This window comes from Chenopodium album, chromosome 7, assembly GCF_948465745.1.
Source record: "Chenopodium album chromosome 7, dcCheAlbu1.1, whole genome shotgun sequence".
NCBI lineage: Eukaryota > Viridiplantae > Streptophyta > Magnoliopsida > Caryophyllales > Amaranthaceae > Chenopodium > Chenopodium album.
The window spans coordinates 47204344-47226138 of record NC_137840.1 but is presented as its reverse complement, the minus strand read 5'-3'; the positions used below and the strand labels follow the sequence as shown (position 1 = coordinate 47226138).

Sequence of the window (21795 nt, the reverse complement as noted above, 5' to 3'; positions counted from 1 at the left end):
TTGTCTAAATGTGCCAAAAACACACTTACCCTTGTATCATCCCAAAATGATTGAATCAAACCCGGAGGTACTTGCCGCATTACAAGTGTAATGGGGATTTTCCGCGCACACATGTTAACCTGATTAGCATATTGTCGACGCCATTTGGGCTCGGGTTGGCCATTGTTGTCATACTCCAAGACCATGGGAACGTTCGGTTTCTTAAAACTTCTCGTCGGACCCCTTCTTTTTATTTGAGTCGATGCCTTTAGCCCTCTCCACCACCTGTGTTGTTTTTATTTTGTCCTTGGCCATGAGTTTCAGGAGTCGGGTTCTCACCAACAATCTCACGTGCTGTATTTTCAATAGGCGGTGCACGTTCAGTTGAAATTTCAAATTCTTTAAGCCTACGCTCGAACTCATCGTGAGCCTGATCCTCTGGCTCACCCAAGTCATCCTCCTTATTCACGTCATAAGGCTCATCATCGTCCTCGTCCTCATCCTCATCCTCGTACTCGTCCTCATACTCATCATCGTCAATGTCCTCTACACCATAAGGGTCATGATCGTCCGCCATGAGATATAAGCACCTGTCAAAGCAATCATAAAACAATATTGGTGTATAGTAAAGTATATGCATGATAGTTCATACACAAAACAAAGGAGTTGGGTTAAGTAGAAGCTATTTAAGCCATTTTCACCTACTTATGGTCCTATAACCTTGTATATGCATGATAATGAGTACACTTAGGAAATTTCAAACTACAAACTTGTTAAATATAATGAATATAGGTTGTTAGAATGAATAAATATTAGTTCATACACATAACAAAGGAATTGGGTTAAGTAGAAGCTATTTAAGCCATTTTCACCTACTTATGGTCCTATAACCTTGTATATGCATGATAATGAGTACACTTAGGCAATTTCAAACTACAAACATGTTAGTTTATGGTCATTTTCGCCTACTTATGATCCTATATACATGATAAATAAACTATATTTGCAATGAGACCATTACTAACTTTTAATCAAACTACCTCAATCTGAAATTCCTTCGTTGTGGTCTAATCGCATATAACCTGCTTCGTTGTCTTTGTCATTTAGTACAACAGGTCAAGGAACAGTGAAAGGTGCTGAATAATCAAACGTATCATATTCTTCCTCATCCTCAACATCTCCAATGCCTAGGATTCTTCATTTTCCAGCTAGCACTATAGACCATTTTGAATCCATTGGATCAGTTACGTAGAACACTTGCTTAGCTTGAGATGCAAGGATAAATGGTTCCGCACTATCATTCAAGTGGCCAAGATCTACAAGAGTAAAGTCCTCATATTTGACGTTATGCCTGATATTATCAACCCACTTACACTTGAAAAGAGCAACCATGAAGTCACAATAATCAAGCTCCCATATTTCTTGAATTCGACCATAGTATGACCACTCTACATCGACAGGTGATTTTTCCTTAGAACTTGCAAACTCCCTTGACAATGCCACAAGCGTTACACCACTGTTTTTGGTGGAGGAAGATTTCAAATCACGACCCTCGGTCCAAAAAGTGTACCCATTGATGTCATATCCCACAAATGAACGGACATCATCCCTAGGACCGTACGCAAGCCACCGTACTGTATCGGTCACATTAGTATCATCCAATCCACTCATTACTCGATCACGAAACCAATTCACAAACCTCTTATTATGCAATTGTATAAGTGCCCTTCACCTTTCGATGGAAATTCGTCACGCAAACTAGCCATGTGCTCGTCTAAATATGGGTGCACATTTGAAACACGGTGCAACACATAAAGGTGTGCTTGTAAGAACTGATCTCGGTCTGGTGACATTTGTTTCGACCCAATTGTGCCATGACCATCAAGTCTACCTTCATGTCGAGAACTAGGAAGACCAATAGGTTGAGCAAGGGCTATGTTGTCCGCCACAAAGTTACCTATCTCCTTACCCACAGTCCCTTGCATCATACTTCCTTCAGGGTGAGCCCGGTTCCGTACTTTATCTTGTTATGTACCCATGTGTCTTTAAAAATGGTAGCACCACCTCATGAACACTGGACCGCACAACTTAATCTCACACACCAAATGAAAAACCAGATGAACCATTATGTCAAAAAATGAGGGTGGGAAATACATCTCAAATTCGCACAAAGTCACAACCACATCTGCTTGCAAAGCATCTAGTGTACAAGGATCAAGAACTTTGCTACAAATGGTATTGAAAAACGAACAAAGGCTTGTAATCGCTTCCCTCACGTGTTTTGGTAGAATACCACGAATTGCAATCGGTAGGAATACTTGCATCGTAATGTGACAATCATGGGATTTCATACTTGTCAGCTTCAATTCTCCATTTAAGGTTACAAATCTTTTCATGTTAGATGAGTACCCTGATGGAACCCTAATGTCGTACAGACATGCACAAAACATACGTTTCTCTACCCTTGACAATGTATAGCAAGCCGGGAATAAATAATTCTTTTCATCCTTCCCTTTACCCTCAACTTTCTTCTTTAACGCATCTTTAGCCTTTCCCTTCCCCTTGCTCTTCTCCCTCCCTTTTTTCGAAACAATGTCATCTTCTTTTCTCGGTTCCTTCCCCTTTCTAACCTTTTCTTGAGGCCACAATTCTGGACGAATCCCCATCTCTTTCAAATCTAACCGTGCACCCTTTTCGTCCTTTGTTTTTCCTTGGATATTCATAAGCGTTCCCAAAATAGCATCACACACATTCTTCTCTATATGCATCACATCAAGACAATGCCTAACGTCGTGTTCTCTCTAGTACGGAAGCTTCCAAAAGATTGATTCTTTCTTAAACAGAGCAGCTGAGACCACAATTTTTTCTGATTTTCCAAAAACCGTTCATATCCCTTTCACCCGAGCACAAATCTCTGCACCAGTCAATGGTCTAGGCGCAGTATCCTCTTCCACAATTCCATCGAAAGCCTTTTTCTGCCTACGGTATGGGTGATCACGCCTAAGGAACCTTCGAGTTCGTAGGTAGACATATTTGTAAGAATGAATAAGGTATACGCTTGATGTGTCATCAATACATATGGGGCATGCTTTTTTCCCTTTGACTTTGTACCCACACAAGTTTCCATATGCAGGGAAGTCATTCATGGTCCACATAAGGGTTGTACGCACTGTGAACATCTCGTTCTGATGAGCATAAAAAACGGAAACCCCTTCATCCCACATCTTTCCCAAGTCGTCAATAAGCGGCGCAAGGTAAACATCTATGTCGTTTCCAGGTTGCTTAGGACCAGTTATTAGCAATGAAAGCATTATATACTTACGTTTCATGCACAACAAAGGAGGCAAATTATAAATCACTAAAAGTACCGGCCATGTGCTGTGTTGGGTACTAAGAGTGCCTAATGGATTCATCCCGTTCGTGCACAACCCAAGCCTAAAATTTCTGACTTCATCACCAAATTCCTAAAATTTTAAATCAATGTTCGTCCATTGTGGAGAGTTATCTGGATGCTTCAGCATTATGTTTTTCTTTGTTCCCTCTGCATGCCACCTCAAGTTTTTTGCGTCTTTTGGTGTTGAGAACAGACGCTTAAACCTCGGAATAATGGGAAGATACCACAACACCTTAGCAGGAGGTCCTTCCGTGCCAGGATTGCAACTCATGAGCTTGTAGCGCGACCGCTTGCATTGTGCACACACCTGTAGTTGTTCATACTCATTTCGATCTAGAATATAGTCATTAGGGCATGCATGTATCTTCTTATACTCCAAACCCAAGGGACACATGAGCTTCTTTGCATAATAGTAAGACTTAGGAATTTCATTCCTATCAGGCAACATATTACTTAATACGGTCAACAAAGAAGTAAAACTATTGTCCGTCCACCCATGCTTCGACTTAATGTTGAAAAGTGTTAGCACGACCGATAGTTTGGAGTATTTTTTGCACCCGGGATACAAAGGCTTTTTGAAAGCCTCCGATAATAACTCAAACACTCCACCTTCAACACCATGCAAAATCTCATCCACTTGTTCATCCTCGACCTCATCTGCCTCATCATCATTTGCTCCATCCTCACCATTGTCAACAATATAGTCATCATTCTCGTATTTCTCGTCCACATGAATCTCATTGCTTCTAACACGCACATAATTCCGATCAAGATCCCCATGTACTCTCCACTTTCTCCGTGCCAAATCCACACATGGTATAAATGCCTAAACTCACGACATAATACATGATCTTTAATAATGTCAACACTATCAACCACATTCACATTATTATAATCAACACAAGGACAATAAAGGCCTTTTCCACCCACTTTGCGTTGATAAGCTAAAGCCTTCTCGCAAAACTCTTGAACCCCATTCCAAAATTCCAATGTACCGCATCTACCATACATCCAACCACGATCCTTCTCCATTTAGTAAATTGTCTCTAAACATATATAGCAACATATAATGAATAATATGTAATTGCTACATATTTTATGTAAATCAAATTCAAGTACAAAACGTGAATATACCATTCATATAGTAAAAAAATGCATTTTTCCAAAGGGTCCTTATCACTCCAACCTAACCCATCCTTGAATGTCTACTCTCACTAGTGAATGAATGTCAACTTTCCAATTTTAAGGAAAATCCGGCAGCATTTCCCCCTAGTTCTCCAAGTACACGATGTATTTAATTAATTACCCACATATGTACCCAGAGAACATAGTGAGGAAATGGTAAGCCAAGATGTTCCTTAAAATCGAAAATAAAACATACATTCACCACCTAAGTGAGAGTACACATTCAAGAATAGTCCCAACCGGGGACTATTCAAGACTTTCTCCTAATGAGAAAGCCTTGAACGGGTATCTAGGCATATGATGATGCAAGTATTCTATACATTGTTGTATTTATTTGCAATTAAACAATACAAAAGTTACAATTTCATGAATAAACTTTTATTAAATGGATAAAAAGAAAGAAATATAGCTAAGTAAAGTTATAAGTCATACCAATATAGCAATTACCCACTTGAGCTCAATATGTAGTCCTCAAGCTAAACTCGTGCTTCAATTCACATATGAATCTATATATTAAAAAATCTAAAAACAAAAAACAAAAATTATGTTAAATATTATGTATGTACTTCTCATAACATGTCAATTCACTAATTTATTTCTAAGCTAAAACACATCATTCATCGAACTAACAATTGCTAAACTATGTATTCACTACTTTGTTCAAAATTCATTTTTTTTATTCAAAATTGCTAAACTAAAAAGGTTACTAATCTCTAATTTTTTTTTTCATTTTATTTATTCAAAATTGCTAAACTAAAAAGGTAACTAATCTCTAACAATTATAACAAACCAAATTTTAACTAATTAAGTAACAAGGCTAATATTCTCTACTTTATTCAAAATTACACATCAAAGCAAATTAAATTAACCATTAAAACATACTAATAACTAAATGAGTAACAAGGTTACTAATTTCTAATAATTTAACAATTTCCCAATAAAAAAAAACCAACAATTGAAACAAATTGAAGTAAAATTATATTCTAACCTAAATTTTAATTTACCTAACAATTCTTCAACATGCAAAACAAATTAATATAAGTACATAAATGGAAAATTATTGTGAATAAAGAAAAAAAATTATACCTAAAACACTCAAATTATTGTTGTTCAATGTAGCTTGAAGGGAGGAGAGATGGAGTAGCTTCCGTGGTCAAGGGTGCGGTGGTGCGGCGGCAACCTTCAAGGTGGTGGTGCGGCGGCAACCTTCAGGGCTGTGGTGCAGGAAACAAAGAGATGAGGTCGGTGGAGGGGGTTGAGCTGAGGGGAGAAACAACACGGCAGGGGAGAAAGAGAAGGCCAGGGGAGAAAGAGAAGGGCAGGGGTGGTGGCGGTGATGGTGGTCGGCGACGATTGCGGCAAGAGTGCAGGTGAGGTGAGGGGTTTCGCAGGTGAGGGCTTGCGAGAATCGAACAGTGAAGAGAAGAGAATAGTGAAGTAGCCAAAATGAATGAAAGAGAAAGAGAATGAAGAAGGAGAAAGAGGCGGGTTTTTTTTTTTTAAAAAAAATGGCACCGGTTTAGTGGCACCGGTTCGAACCGGTGCCTTTTTCATTTTTGGCACCGGCTTTGGCTGAACCGGTGCCTTTTCTATTTGCAGAAAATTGCGCCCAATTTTTGCCCAGTTTTTTACACCGGTTTGGCCTGAACCGGTGCCTTTATGGGGATGCCTTTTTGTATTTTTCTACTAGTATTAATTTTTGTAATTAAAAGTATTAATTTTCTAACTGTAATAATATTAGAGAACCTCGAAGAGGTGCTTTTGGATTCTTTTTTAATTCATCCAAAACAAGCATGATTTCTCAAACGATCAAAGGCTTTGGATTTCTAATTTATTCAACTTACTCCATGAAAGATGCTAAAATAGCTTGACCCTTGATTTGGGTATTTATACCCTGCAAATTGGCCCAATGAGCATGTGACATGTGTCACTCTAAGAGGCATTAAAATGGACTCCCCAGATGCTAACACGTGTCATGCAGATATGGCACATGAGAAATGGCGGCCTTCAAGGCCCAAATCCCAATGTAAAGGTAAAACGGCGCTGCCCCAACTCTTATGTCATCAAACCCTAGGAGAGGGCACACTTTTCTAGGACCATATAAATAGGGAGATTCCCCAATTATTGGGGCAAATTTTAACGTCTTAACCATTAGGACATTTATTGCTCTAAAAAATAGAGAACACTTGATCTTGGAATCCGAAAAGATACTTACTTTCCACACATTTTACATCGAATCCATATTAACTTAACCTTCGGAGGCAGACCTCCGAACATCCGGAGCTCGTTTCATTTCGCAGGTATAGGCGCCCTTATTGAACTTAGTATTCGAGTCGTAACAATCCTAAGGGACAGGAAAGCACCCGAAACATTTGACGCCATCTGTGGGGAGAGTACCTCAAAGATGGCTTCACAAGAACCTGTGTCGCCTCTAGAAACCAACTGGCCTACGGTTGATGTAGAGGTCCATTCGGAACATGACTCTGGTGACGATGAAGACATCGAAACCTATGTGGCCCACGATAAGTCATTTATCTCTAAGCGCCTCCGTCACAAGGACTAGAAGGAGCGCAATGCTAACCAAGCGGGTACAAACAAGCACCCTCGAAAGACAAGCCAGCCCCCATGATAACCGTCTGACCCAGCTTAGGCGGCAAAATCTTCCTCAGTCACCCGATTTGAGCTTTTGAAACTCATGAGAAGTTTCAAGGGTGAAATCAAAGACTTAATCACCAAGTGGACGTCTGCTCTTAGGAAGGAAAAGACGGCCAAAAAGCCATCTCAGGCTGAAAAGCAGAAGTTGGTTAGGGATCGCCAACTGACTCCTTACCCTACTTTGAAAGAGAAGGCTCGACCTCAGATCGACCTCTTTAGACTCCATTTCCCTGAAACGGTAAAGAGAAAGGCCATTCGGCATGTACAGCCGGACGACAAAAAGACATTCTCTCCTCGACATTACATCGAGCAAAAGAAGAACCAGCAACTCTGAGTCACCATCCACGTTTCCTTATCATAATAGCTTCAAGAATACCCCAATGAGGAATTCTCAATCTATGCATGGGACTCCATCAAGCGGCCCTCTGGTCTAGCCGGGACCCCATGTAATGAACTCGGCGCAGTTATGCCTCAGCCATTATACTAGTCGCCTGCTTTGCCTTAAATTTAGCCTGCCTTCTTCGGAGGATAGGCGACAAATAATTACCAGCCTATGGACTGGTAGCTTTGGCTACAAAACCTTGGAGAACAACCCTTTGTGTTCTCCAGGGAAATATCCGAGGCTGAACAGCCGACAAAGGTTTAAAATGTGTTGGAAGGAACCTATGATGGTACCTCCAACCCAGAAGACCACCTTCTTGCATACACCCACCTCATGTTTTTACAAGGGTTGGATGATGCCGCATGGTGTCGTTGCTTCTAGCTACCCTAAAACGCATAGCCAATAGTGGTTTGGCAACTTGCCGCTGATAATATTAACAACTCAAGATACTTGCGTGTTTGTTTGCTTCCAACTTCTCTATGAACATCCCTGTAAAGAAAACAAGCCTCGACCTAAGCAATATGCAGCAGGGGGATAGAAAAAGGCTACGCTCCTTCGTCAGGCGGTTCAATCTGGTGAGAATCTAGATTCAAGGATTGCCTGACGAGGTGGCTTATACAGACGTTTTCATGGGTCTGAAGGACGGGTCGACTTTCAAGTTCGAACTCGTCTGTAAGAAAATATTCACCCTCCAAGGAGCCCTGATAGAGGCAAAATCCTATATACAGGTGACCGAACTCTTCTCCTAAAATAAGAAGTCAGATTCCAAAAAGTGTGACAGGTAGAAGGAGATTCAGCTGTTGATAACTTTGATTAGCCGAACCAGAAAAAAAAAAGAGTGGAAACCATATGTTCTAAGGTACGAGTTCCACAAGGATAGTTACTCCATTCTCATTGAGATAAAGGATCGACTGACTTTAGAGATGCCGACTTTAATGAAAAGTTCTGCTGAAAATCGAAACAAAAACAAGCACTGTCATTACCATGAGGATGTCGGCCATGATACCAACGACTACTTTAGCCTGAAGCGAACGCTTGATTGTCTGGCCAACAAAGGGGTGTAGAAATCCTATGTGAAGTCCAAAGTGACTTCGAAAGCGAATCCGAGGCAGTCCGGCGAATAGACTCCCCAGCCTGCTGATAGTTCCAAAATCGATAAAGAGTCGGTCTACACTATAGCAGGAGAATTTGCCGGAGGTGGCCCGACCATGCAAGGCAGCAAAGACCATCTTAAAAATATGGTCCACTCTGTTAAAGAGGGATAGACGGCTGGCACATCCACCTTCCCCGAAGTCATCATCACCAAAAAGGACAAAGTCAAAGTTCGTCGGCCTCATAATGACCTTGTGGTCATAGAATGCAAAGTGGCAACACAAAAGGTTGGCCACATATTGATTGACACAAGACGCTCCTCTGACATCATCACCCGCAAATGTCTATCAAACCTCAAATATAGGCCGGATAGCATTCAAGATGTCTCCCATCCACTTGTTGGGTTTGGGGGAGGAGTTGTGCACCCATTCAGACGGATACATCTGCTTGTCCGCCTAAGAGAGAAGGAAAGCGGTCGGCACATGACCATCAGGTTTCTGGTGGTCGATGAGCTGACCGCCTACAATCTCATTCTTGGCTTGTCAAGAATAAGAGGGATAAAGGAACTATGATAGGCGTGCTTTGTACCTAACAAAAATAAACCTAACTAGACCACTACTATGTAGACGGGAAAGCAAGGGTCGAATCCCAAGAGACTATGGTTCAACAAATCAAATAGACTTAAGCAATTACTAAACAAGTAACCAAATCAAATGAGTGAGAATCAATAACTAAAGAACTAACTAAAATAAATAAATCTAAACAATATGGCAATTCAATGCTAAAAACATCCAAGATCAAGCTTCACCACGAATACAATTAATGCAATAGCCGTTCTACCCCTAACTAGAGCTGTCAATTCGGGTAAATGGGTCGGGTCATCTCGGGTCGGGTCAGTACGGGTTAATGTCAGGACCTATGCGGGTCGGGTTCGGGTTGGGTCATGCTTGAGTCGGGTCAGGTCAGGTCATACATCTTATCAGGTTTTGGGTCGGGTTTAGGTCGGGTCTATAAAAGGTCGGGTTACATTCGAGTCGGGTGAAAAACAGGTCGGGTTACATTCGGGTTTTTACGGGTTTAAACGAGTTAGGGTCCTGTTCGGGTTCGAGTCGGGTTTGGTTCAAGTTAATTATTTACGGGTTATAATCTGGTTGGGTCATTATCGGGTTCGATTCAAGTCAATAATTTGCGGGTTATAATCAAGTCGGGTCATTCTCGGGTTCGAGTCGGGTTCGGTTCAAGTCAATAAAATTTTAAATTTTTTTTTTTAAAATCCAAATCAAATTGCATAATATAAAACATTTTTAAAAATATTAAAATAAACAAGTGAATACTAAAATTTGAAAAAAAAATATAAGTAGTTATATGGAAGTTTATTTACGGGTTATAATCTTATGTATTTGTTAACGTCGAATCGCTACTGTAGATGTCGTATCACTTTTAATTAATGAAATGTTTTTGCTATTAAAAAAAAAAAAGTTTATTTATAAGATAAATTTAGAAAAAAAAATACATTTGGCTGATTTAATTAGACAAAATTACTATCTTTTAAAAAAAAAAAAATAGACAAAATCACTGTCACCGATTCACCTCACTCACCTCATATTGCCTCAAATACGTTTAAAAAACATTGACAGCTCAGAGAGTCACAGCTCTACTCTAATAATCTATCACCTCATGTCCTCATATATCACATTGCTCATAGAAGTAGTTGAAGATAATTAGGAAAAATAAAATCAATCACAATAGAGATTTCATGGTGGAAAATTTCTTCAATCTCACCATTAGAGTGCAACCCTCCTTAATATACTAAGATTCATTCATATTTTTATTTTTTTTTGCTGTTTTTCGGTTCAGTTTTTCTTTGACGAGGATTACGTAAGAGATAAGTCAAGTAAGATGAGAAAGGCCACTTTTGTTTCAAAATTGGAATCCATGTTAATAAATTGAAAAAAAGCCTGAAACTCAATAGTCAATACGGAGTACTCTTTTTATCCTAAAAACTCCTAAATCCTTAAATCCAGGTTAGAAATAGGTCGAGTTTAAATTTGGGTCAGGTCAATAAGAAGTCGGGTTGAATTTGGGCTGATTTCGGGTCGGGTTTGTAAAAGGTCGGGTTTAAATTCGAGTCGGGTTAGGAACGGGTCGGGTTAGTAACAGTTCGGGTTGAATTCAGGTTTTGACGGGTTAAATCGAGTTTGGGTCATTCTCGGGTTCGAGTCGGGTTCGGTTCAGGTCAATAATTTACGGGTCACATTCGGGTCGGGTCCTCTCTAAGTCGGGTCATGGTCGGGTTCGGGTCTCAAATACTCGGGTCAACTCGGGTCAAGGGTTTGTTTTAGATCGGGTTAGGTCGGGTTCGGGTCACTATTTTTTTCGGGTTTAGACGCTTAGGGTTAGGGTCGGGTTACGGTCAGTATTTCGGGTTGGGTCAGCTTTTGACAGCTCTACCCCTAACACATAATTTAATTGATTAAAGAGGAAAAGTAATCCATGAATAATACCAATGGTCTCTCCCGAGTTATCATTGGCTTCTCTAATCACAATTAAGCCTACTTCCGTGGATTCATGTAAATTAAAGACCTTTAGCACATTACTCTAACTTCATAATCATCCATTCAACTACTCCTGTGATGAACTTCAAACCCTTAGTTGATTTATTCAAATCTGTCAAAACCCAACTCCCATTGCGATTAAAACAAAGGATTAATAACAATCCCAATTATCCCTAATCTAGTATTGGCATAAGTGTAATCAATTAAGCTTATCAATTACAATTATTATTAGAGAATTTATAGAATTAAATCATGCATTAGTCATATTCGGGTTCCGCTTGATCTTGGAATAAAGAAACTACTCACACATACTAATGAAAGCTAAAACAATAATCAATGAAGAAAACATGATTAATAAGTAATTAAAAGCAAAATAAGAAATAAAGATGAATACCAAATACTTGAATGCACAAAACTACCAATTGTTGATGAACAAAGATTAAAACTAATAGAAAGAATATTAGTGTTCCAATGGTGTTTAAAACTGCAAAGATAATAATTAAGTATTTTAGTCGGGCTTTACAAAGGGGTATTTATATCCCTAATTAAGAAAAATCCCGAAAAAAATAGGAAAGCAACTCCGTGAAACCGTGCCTGGTCAGACCAGCCAAAGCCGCCTGGTCGGGCGCGACATACAATTTGCCTCCTCGCACAATACTCTGCTCGCCCGGTCTGCCAGGCAACGCCGCCCGGTCCGGGCATATGGGAGTTGAACTTTTCACCTCTTTTCTTCTTCGCCCTGGCTACCAGGGCAATGTTGCCCTCCAGGGCGGACACGGGAAAAATCTCTTCCATCCTTCTAGGCTCTCGTGGCTATCCAAAACACGTCCTAATCATCCGAAATTCTTCATATGACTACAAAATCAATCAAATAGACCAAGATACACTAGAGAGGAGGATATTAGCGAGAAATAGCTCCGTAGAGCTTAGAAATCATACTAAAATAGGTATAAAATGAGGGTAAAATATGGTATAGAATTTGTACATCAAATTCCCCCAAGCTAGCTTCTTGCTTACTCTTAAGCAAGACAATCAATGACTATCAACAACCACATAAACATACTTCACCTCATAATAAATTTGAAAATATCATACTCAAAATCGAAATCGGACACACAAGCATCTTAGCCAACCAATCACCTCATTCAGACTATTAATCAACCTGAATAGCCATCAAATAGAGTCAACCATGTACACATAAGGAATCGATGACTAGAATATCTCACTTAGTGGTCACTCCACACAATTTTATGTGGCAAGCTAAAAATGAGTTTGATCTCTCTCCATCCCTACTAATAATAATAACCCCCCATTCTCATAACACTCGTATGTTTAGAGGGTAATAATGCATCTCAACCTAGTCAAAAGTCGACTCGAAATGTGACACATGCTCCAGCATTTTGACAAAAGACTCGTTTCACATGAACACAATACTATGGACGAAGGTCAAAAGGTCTTTTCAAGCTTGTAATGTAGGGCGGGTGAAAATGGGTAGGAAAAATTTGGGAAATGTAGGCAAATATAGTCCCTTAGGGGAGCCATAAAAATTGAACAATATCAGTCAAAATCCCATCGAACTATTTCACAAGAATACACACTCCAAACATAGCTTGAATTGAGAGCAACTACCACCTTATTCACCCTACATAACAATTCATCGTACTACTCTTATTTTTGAAGCTTTTTTATTTATCCTTCAAGAAACTGAAATTTTTCTTTTTCTTTTACTTTTTCTTCTTTTATTTTTTTTTTGAATAAAAAACTATAACAGCTTCAAAAATGGATCATATAGCAAAGATTAAAAAACCTTCAAGCTTCAAATTAATTTTCTCCAAAACGTCATCACAAACCATAAGAGAATACCAGGATAGATGGCTCCCCCAAGCTAGACTTGGGATAAGCTACTAATTTGGCGATAGATTAATTTTGTGACTTGGATGAAGATGTGGACATAGCTACAACATGGGTAAGCAAGAAGGGAACCGACGTTTCTAAATTCTTCTGGAGGCTGCCTAACAAAATTGGTCTTCATCCTCTTCATCGTGCATGTGCAATGTATTATGACACACTACTAAGAGTCTCAAGACAAAACTATGATCAATGTCACACTAGGAAATAACACACATGAATAAATAATGAAGGCTCAAGCCTCACAGTTAACACAGTCAAGCTCCAGATTCATACACAATTAAGCAAAGTTGACATCCATTAGGCCAAGACAATCCAAAATCAGATCATGATCATTTAATCCGCATTGCAAGTCTTTCAATCAAAATCAAGCCAAAAACCTTTTAATCATCAAGGATAGGGGCACAGGGAAGTAGTTTACTAGCTGTTCATCATCATGATTCACTTTTTTTTTCTTTTTTTTTTAGAGCGATAAACTAAACTACCCAAAGCAATTAAATCTATCTAGCAAGACAAAGAAAAAGAGAACATACCAAAACAGAGGCTATATACATCCTCCCCCAAGATACACTTGGCAATGACATCATTGCAACGAGGGGTAGGTAATGCACTACTCGAAAACCTCAATGAAGGTTCTCATCATCATCAACTGCTCCATTTCCACCAGCAGAGTTCCCATCATCGGGAAGGACATACTAAGACGGGTGCTGACCATCCCTGGGAATGTGACCTTGCCTGGAGAAAAAGTCATAAATAGGATACATACATAGGTGAAGGTCGATCTCCACGGTCTGAAGACGAGAGGAGAGGCCCTGCTGGGATAACTCAAGACCACGGATACCGACCATGATGGAATCATGATCGGGGGGGGGGGGAAGAGGACGAAGAAGCTCCCGTATCCGATCGCCTAGAGTAGGTCCAGGTTGTCATGACTAGAGCAAGGGGAGGTATTGGCTGCCCCGGGGTCTCCAAGAGATAGATAGGTTGGTTAGGGTGGATCCTAGTGAGCTCGGGTGCAGGTAAAAAGATAGAACGAGAGGTTTTACCTATGAGTCATCGAATACTATTTGATTATATGGAAATCAAACCCGCGGAGATGAAGTATTGTTGATCCAAAAGGGTAGGACCTACTACGGGTTAATTGCTAGCCTCAACAAAACCCTCCTTGGCCGCTAAGTGTGTAACAAGGCCACCAAGAACTATAGGAAATTGAGTGCGTTCGCCATTGTCCTTGAGGGTGGTGAAAGTACAACTTTATTTCCTAAGGTGAAGGGCGAAAAGGTGGGCTATGTTCATTGTATAACCATGTTCGGCGGGTTGTGTTCTCAAGTGACTAACCAAAATTGCCGCCTCATCAACTCTCACATTATGGGGCTCAATCCTCCCGAAAATGGTTCACCCCGTAGTACGGGTCCAAAAACTAAGGGCGGGTTGGTGAGTTTTGTTAGCGGAAGCATGTTGCCAAGAGTCTATTTGTTCACCTGTTAAAGCTAGCCAAAGATCCCCCAAAATTAAATGGTTCGGTTGAGATTGTAGACTATGTGATAGCAACCCAAATTTTCTAGCAAACCCATCCAAAGTGAGTCTATGGTTTTTGTTTAACAACCTATAGGAAACATATGTTACCAACCCATTCCTCCCCTTTTCAATTCCAAAAGATCTCAAAAATTCAAGGGTTAGATCTTTAAAAGTGTTATAAACCATATTGAATAATTGAGTCATACCAAGTTTTGAGAATAAAAGCTTACATTCATCATGAGTTCCTAACTAAGCAAGAAAATCATGATCAATAAAATAGGTAGGAATTACCTTCCGATGCATAAGCTCCAAAAATCTAACCTTTTGGTTTGGAAATTGCCGCACGAACTTGATATGTGGGAATTTCGGCACACTTTCAAGGTCCAAGGCCGGTTCTTGAGTTGCAATCCTACTCCTCTTCCTTGTAGCCATTGTTGAATGCTTAAGCTTTCTCTCTCTAGAAAAATATGGGTATGGTGGAAAATTGATGGAAAAAGATGCAAAGAATGATAAAAAGAAGTAGATGATGGATAAAGATGTGAAATTTGGAGAGAATGTGGTAGTAGTTGATGAGTGGAATTGGGGTTAAAGTTTGAAAATTAGAGATTTTTTTTTTAGAGAGAGAGAGTGTAAGAGGAGTGTGAGAAAAAAAGTAAAGGGGGAAGAAGAAGAAGAGGGCCGATTTTTTTTCGATTTTTTCTCTCTTTTTTTTTATTTATTTTTTATTTTTTCTCGGCTGTGCGGCTCGCGCTCGGTAGGGCTGGTTTGCCCGGGCAGAGGGGGTTCCGAATTTTTTATTTACTTTTTATTTTTTTTAATTTTTTTTTCGTCGGCTGTGCGGCTCCCGCCCGGTAGGGCTTGTTTGCTAAGGCTGACCGGGCGGAGGGGGTTCCACCTTCCTCTCTATTCTTCTTCTTCTCTCTCTCTTTTTTTTTTCTTTTTCAGTGCTTCTCGCGCCTGGTAGGGCAACTTTTCCTAGGTTAACCGGGCGGAGGGGGATTCCGAAATTTCTCTCCTCTTCTCTTACTGCTTCTCGCGCCCGGTATGGCAACTTTGCTCGAGCTGTCCAGGCGAGGAAAGTTTTATTCGTTTTCACCCCAATTCCTTAACTCTTTACCTACACAACAATTTTTAACGATGAGTATTGCACGGTAAATCTTTTGAAATTCTCTTAGAAAAGGAAAACTATGGAAAGAAAATAAAAATAAAAATAAATTAAGGACGGGTTGCCTCCCGTAAGCGCTTGTTTATATGGTCATAAGCTCGACCACCTTTTTGCTCAACTTTCTTTTGCTGGATTAGAGAGCGTGATGTTTACTCTCTCATCGATTGGGTCACCAACTCGGTAGTGTTTTAATATTTGGCCATTCACCTTAAAAGTGCCACCATTTTTGTTCCATAATTCAATAGTGCCATACGGGTGGACTTTACAAATCTTAAATGGACCCGACCACCTAGAACGAAGCTTACAGGAGAATAGCTTCAATCTTGAATTGAATAAAAGGACTTGATCTCCTTCCTTGAATTCTCTTCTCACGAGACCCTTGTCATGCCACCTTTTTGTTCTTTCCTTGTACAACTTTGAACTCTCATAAGCTTCAAGGCGAAGCTCATCTAGCTCATTTAATTGTAACAATCTCTTTTCACCCGCTGCTTGAGCATCGAAATTTAAACTCTTGATGGCCCAAAATGCTCGGTGTTCTAGTTCGACGGGTAAGTGACATGCCTTTCCATACACCAATCTATATGTAGTGGTATCAATTGGCGTTTTGAATGCCGTTCGGCAAGCCCATAGAGCATCATCAATCTTAACCGACCAATCGTTCCTTGTTCTAGCGACTGATTTCTCCGAAATAGATTTTATTTCTCGGGTTGACACCTCAACTTGACCGCTAGTTTGTGGGTGATAGCCAATTCAAACCCTGTGTTGCACTCCATACTTTTTCATCATTGCTTCAAACCGATTCTCCAAGAAATGTGTTCCCCTGTCACTGATTAACACACGTGGTTAACCAAATCGAGGAAAAATAACTTTCTTAAAGAACTTACTTACCACACGAGCATCATTTCTTGGAGTTGCAATTGCTTTAACCCACTTTGAGACATAGTCAACGTCTACTAGAATATATCGATTACCATAGGAAGAAAGGAATGGTCCCATAAAAATCTATCCCCCACACATCAAACAACTCGACCTCGAGTATGTTTTTGAGTGGCATATCGTGCTTCCTTGAAATAGTACCAGTCCATTGACAACGGCCACATGCCTTAACATATGCATAGACGTCCTTGAACAAAGTTGGCCAATAGAAACCGCATTGTAATATCTTCGCGATTGTTTTTGTAGGACCTGCATGTCCACCACACGGTAAGTCATGGCAATGAGAAATAATATGATTTACCTCACCTTCCGGGACACATCTTCAAATCATTGCATCCGCGCATATTTTGTATAGGAATGGATCCTCCTAAAAATGTCTCCTTGCCTCGTAAAAGAATTTCTTCTTTTGTTGAGATGAGTAGCCATGAGGCAATGTACCAGTGGACAAGAAATTAGCTAAATCAGCATACCAAGGTGATTCAATTTGAGAAAGTGTTAATAAATGTCCATCAGGGAAAGAGTCATCAATGGGGAGGTCATCTCCATCCCCCTTATCGAGAAGGAGGCGAGAAAGATGGTCTGCAACGACATTCTTAGTCCCTTTTGTGTCCCATATCTTGATGTCATAATCTTGCAACAGAAGGACCCAACGAATCAAATGCGTCTTGGCGTGACTCTTAGTCATCAAATATTTCAATGCGGCGTGATATGTGTGAATTATCACCTTTGAACCAACAAGGTGTAAATGAAAATTCTCTAAAGCATCTCTATTTCAGTCGTGGCATAATTCATTTGAGCAGAATCAAGAGTTTTACTAGAGTAATAAATAGCGTGAAGTTTTCTATCCTTCCATTGCCCCAAGACGGCCCCTATCGCATAGTCAATAGCATCACACATAATTTCAAATGGTAGGGTCCAATCCGAGGGTTACATAACAGGAGCGGAGATCAATGCTTCCTTCAACCTGTTAAAAGCCTCAAGACAAGCATCAGTAAATATAAATGGGGAATCTTTGGCCAAAAGCTCAGTTAGTGGTCTAGCGATTTTCCAAAAATCTTGAATAAATCGCCTATAAATTCCTGCATGACCAAGAAAACTCCGAATTCCTTTTACAAAATTAGGAGGGGATAGTCGCTTAATGACCTCTATCTTTGCTTTATCAACCTCAATACCCTTATTTGACACCACATGGCCTAGAATAACTCCTTGTTGTACCATGAAATGGCATTTTTCCCAGTTCAAAATTAAATTGACTTCTTTACATCAATGGAGCACCTTTTCCAAATTTTCAAGACATATATCAAAAGATGTTCCATAGAAAGAGAAGTCATCAATAAAAACTTCCATTGCATGTTCAATAAGACCTGAGAAAATTGCCATCATACAACGTTGAAACGTGGCTGGAGCATTGCATAATCCAAATGGCATTCTTCGATAGGCGAAGGTGCCATAGGGACATGTGAAAGTAGTTTTTTTCCTAATCGCATGGACGGATGGGAATTTGAAAAAACCAGAGTATCCGTCCAAGTAGCAGAAAAAGGAATGCTTAGCCAAACGTTCAAGCATCTGATCAATAAATGGAAAGGGAAAATGATCCTTCCGGGTGGCCTTGTTCAACCTCCTGTAATCAATACACATTCGCCAACCTGTAATAGTTCTAGTGGCAATTGCCTCACCCTTGTCATTCTTAACAACGGTCATACCTCCTTTCTTTGGAACTACTTGTACAGGACTAACCCACTTACTATCTGAGATAGGGTAAATTATTCCCGCAACAAGTAATTTAAGAACCTCTTTTTTTACTACCTCCATCATGTTTGGATTAAGTTGTCTTTGATTTTCTATGGAGGAGGTAAGATCGTCCTCAAGAATTATCTTATGCATACAGAATGAGGGATTAATACCATTAATATCATCAATGGTGTACCTAAAAACTCTTTTGTACTTTCTCAAAACAGTGAGCAGTTGCTCTAATTTTGTGTCATTAAGCTCAGCATTAACAATAATAGGATATGTATTATTAGGACCAAGATGTGCATATTTAAGAGTATAGGGAAGGGGTTTCAACTCTACCTCGGGAGGCGTATTACTCTCCCCAACACTTGATACACTAAGGACTTCCTTCACTAGAGCGGTGGTTGGATTTGCTTTTCCTTTCTCAAGTAGCCGCGTGTACTCCCTTGTTTCCCAATCTTCCTCACTAGTGCTTCCTACCAACACCGTTTCCAATGCATCGTCTTTCTTGATTAAGGGAAGTTGCTCACGTTCTAAATCATCAAGGACATCTACTCGGTAGATAGTTTCTCCCATGGAAGAAGTTTCTATAGCATTCGAGAGTGAATACTTCATTTTCTCGTCTACTACATCAAAAGAGATTTTTCCATTCTTCATATCAATGATTGCGCATGCAGTGGCTAAGAATGGTCTACCAAGTATAATAGGGACATGTGCATCCTCCTCCATTTCCATCACGATAAAATCGCATGGGATAAAGAATTTTCCCACACGAAGAGGAACATCTTCAAGTATACCCAAGGGAAACTTCACCGACATGTCCGCAAGTTGTAGAGACATGCGCGTAGGCTTTAATTCGCCTATTTGAAGTTTCTTGCAGATAGAGAGCGGCATGAGACTCACACTTGCACCAAGATCACATAATGCTTTGTTGATCTCTATATCTCCAAGCTTCACTGGAATTGAGTAGCTACCTGGATCACCTAATTTCTTAGGAAGTGTATTTTGAAAAATAGCACTACACTCTGCATTCAACGCAACAGTAGCATTCTGCTCTAGCTTCTTCTTGTTAGAGAGCATATCCTTCAAAAATTTTGCATATGATGGCATCTCGGATATTGCATCTAAGAATGGAATGTTGATGTGAAGCTTCTTCAAAATATTGAGAAATTTTCCATAATTCTTCTCTAACTTAGCTTGAGCCAACCTTTGCGGGAAAGGAACTTGCGACACATATGGAATAAGTGGTGGTGGAGTTGATGCCTTTGGCTCTTCCTCAATCGCAGTACCATCGACCACCTTCTCTTTTGGGACTACCTCATCAACAACCTCCTTGGATGGCTCCCTCGTGGGAGGATCTTCCATCTACTTTCCACTCCTCAAAGTCACAGCATTCATATGTCCTTTCGGTGGTTTCTCTGTTTGACCCAAAAGGCACACGGAGTCTTCAAAGATTGGCCAACTTGATGAGCAAATTGACTTATTTGATTTTCTATGAGCTTGTTCTAAGCTTGTAGTTGTTGGATGTTGTCGTTTGTTGTGGTAACGAAGTTCTCAAGCATTAGCTCAAGGTTGGATTTTTGTGGAGGTGGTTGCATAGGTTGTTGGACTAGAGGTGGTCTTGCTTGAAAATCGGATGAAGCATTATAATTATTGTTTCGAGGTGGTGGTGGAGGTGGATTTTGTTAAGCTTGGGTATTCTTGTAAGAGAAATTTAGATGATGTTTCCAACTTTATTGTATGTGTTTGAGTGAGGATCATATGGCCTTTAGAGATTTGAAGTGTAGAATGCATTGGCTTCCTCAATTGACATCTCATGTGAATTTTGTGGGCAATCAAGGGCAATGTGACCTTGTACATTACACATTTGACAAGTTTTAGCAGATGAGCCAGAAGATGTTGCTTGGAACTTGTCAAACTTGCTTGTTAATGCCTGCATGGAGCTAGTTAAAAGGGCTAGAGCATCAACATCATGCATACCTCCTTTTTTAACATTACGTCGTCCTCCTTGATGGTAATTATCATTTGCCGCCATCTTCTCAGTTAGCTTCTTTGCCTTAGTTGGGTTCTTAGTCAGAAGAGAACCCCCAGATACAGCATCAATATAGATTTGGAACTCATGAGTCAAACCATTGTAAAAGGTTTGGATCAACATCCATTTAGGAATACCATGGTGAGGGCATTGTCTCTACATTCTTGAACCTCCTCCATGATTCATAAAAGGACTCATCATCTGACTGCCCGAAAGTGGATAGCTCATTTCTCAACCTTGCAGTCTTTTCCTTTCCAAAGAACTTGACTAGAAAAGCTTTCACCAGTTTGTCCCAAGTGTCAAAAGAGCCAGTACCTTCATCTCTCAAACATTCCTTCGCTCAATCCCGTAATGAGAAAGGGAAAAGGCGAAGTCTAATAGCATCATCCGTAACACCATTTAGTTTCATAGTATCGCACTTTTCCAAGATACTATCAATATGACTAATAGGGCATTCGTGAGGTGTACCTGCAAATGAATCATTAGAGATGAATTGAATGAACTGTGGCTTTAATTCAAAGTTCCGAGCAATAACGGGTGGTCCGACAATGCTAGAGAGGAGTCCCATTGTGGTATCGGGAATGCCATATTCCAAATGAGACTTTGTGCCTTGATCGACCATGTTTCTAAGGTTTTGATTTGTCCTTCTTCTTCTACCTCCTCGTCTCCTTGCAGTATCTTCAATTTCAGAATCAAGTGGAATTAAATTGTCTGACCCTGAACGTCGAGTTTGCATGCAACAAAGAACTAAAAGCAAAGAAATCAAGAACACAAGAGACAATAGCCGAATCAACAAATAAAGCTTAGTAAAAACGAATAAAAAAAACTAGTATAGAACTGTTAGTCCCCGGCAACGGCGCCAAAATTTGATAGGTGTGTCGCGTACCTAACAAAAATAAACCTAACTAGACCACTACTATGAAGACGGGCAAGCAAGGGTCGAATCCCAAGAGACTATGGTTTAACTAATCAAATAGACTCAAGCAATTACTAAACAAGTAACCAAATCAAATAAGTGAGAATCAATAATTAAAGAACTAATTAAAACGATTAAATCCAAACAATATGACAATTTAATGCTAAAAACATTCAAGATCAAGCTTCACCACGAATACAATTAATGCAATAGTCGTTCTACCCCTAACATATTATTTAATTAATTAAAGAAGAAAATTAATCCATGAATAATACCAATGATCTCTCCCGAGTTATCAATAGCTTCTCTAATCACAATCAAGCCTGCTTCCGTGGATTCATGTA

At 39.9% G+C, this 21795-nt stretch overlaps 1 non-coding gene across 1 annotated transcript; it reads left to right on the top strand.

The window, feature by feature from the left end:
• The first annotated feature begins 20668 nt into the window (after positions 1 to 20668).
• Positions 20669 to 20773, top strand: LOC145641078 (small nucleolar RNA R71). Its single transcript, XR_014115147.1, has one exon. It is a non-coding gene; the product is annotated as a small nucleolar RNA R71 (small nucleolar RNA).
• The last annotated feature ends 1022 nt before the right edge of the window (positions 20774 to 21795 follow it).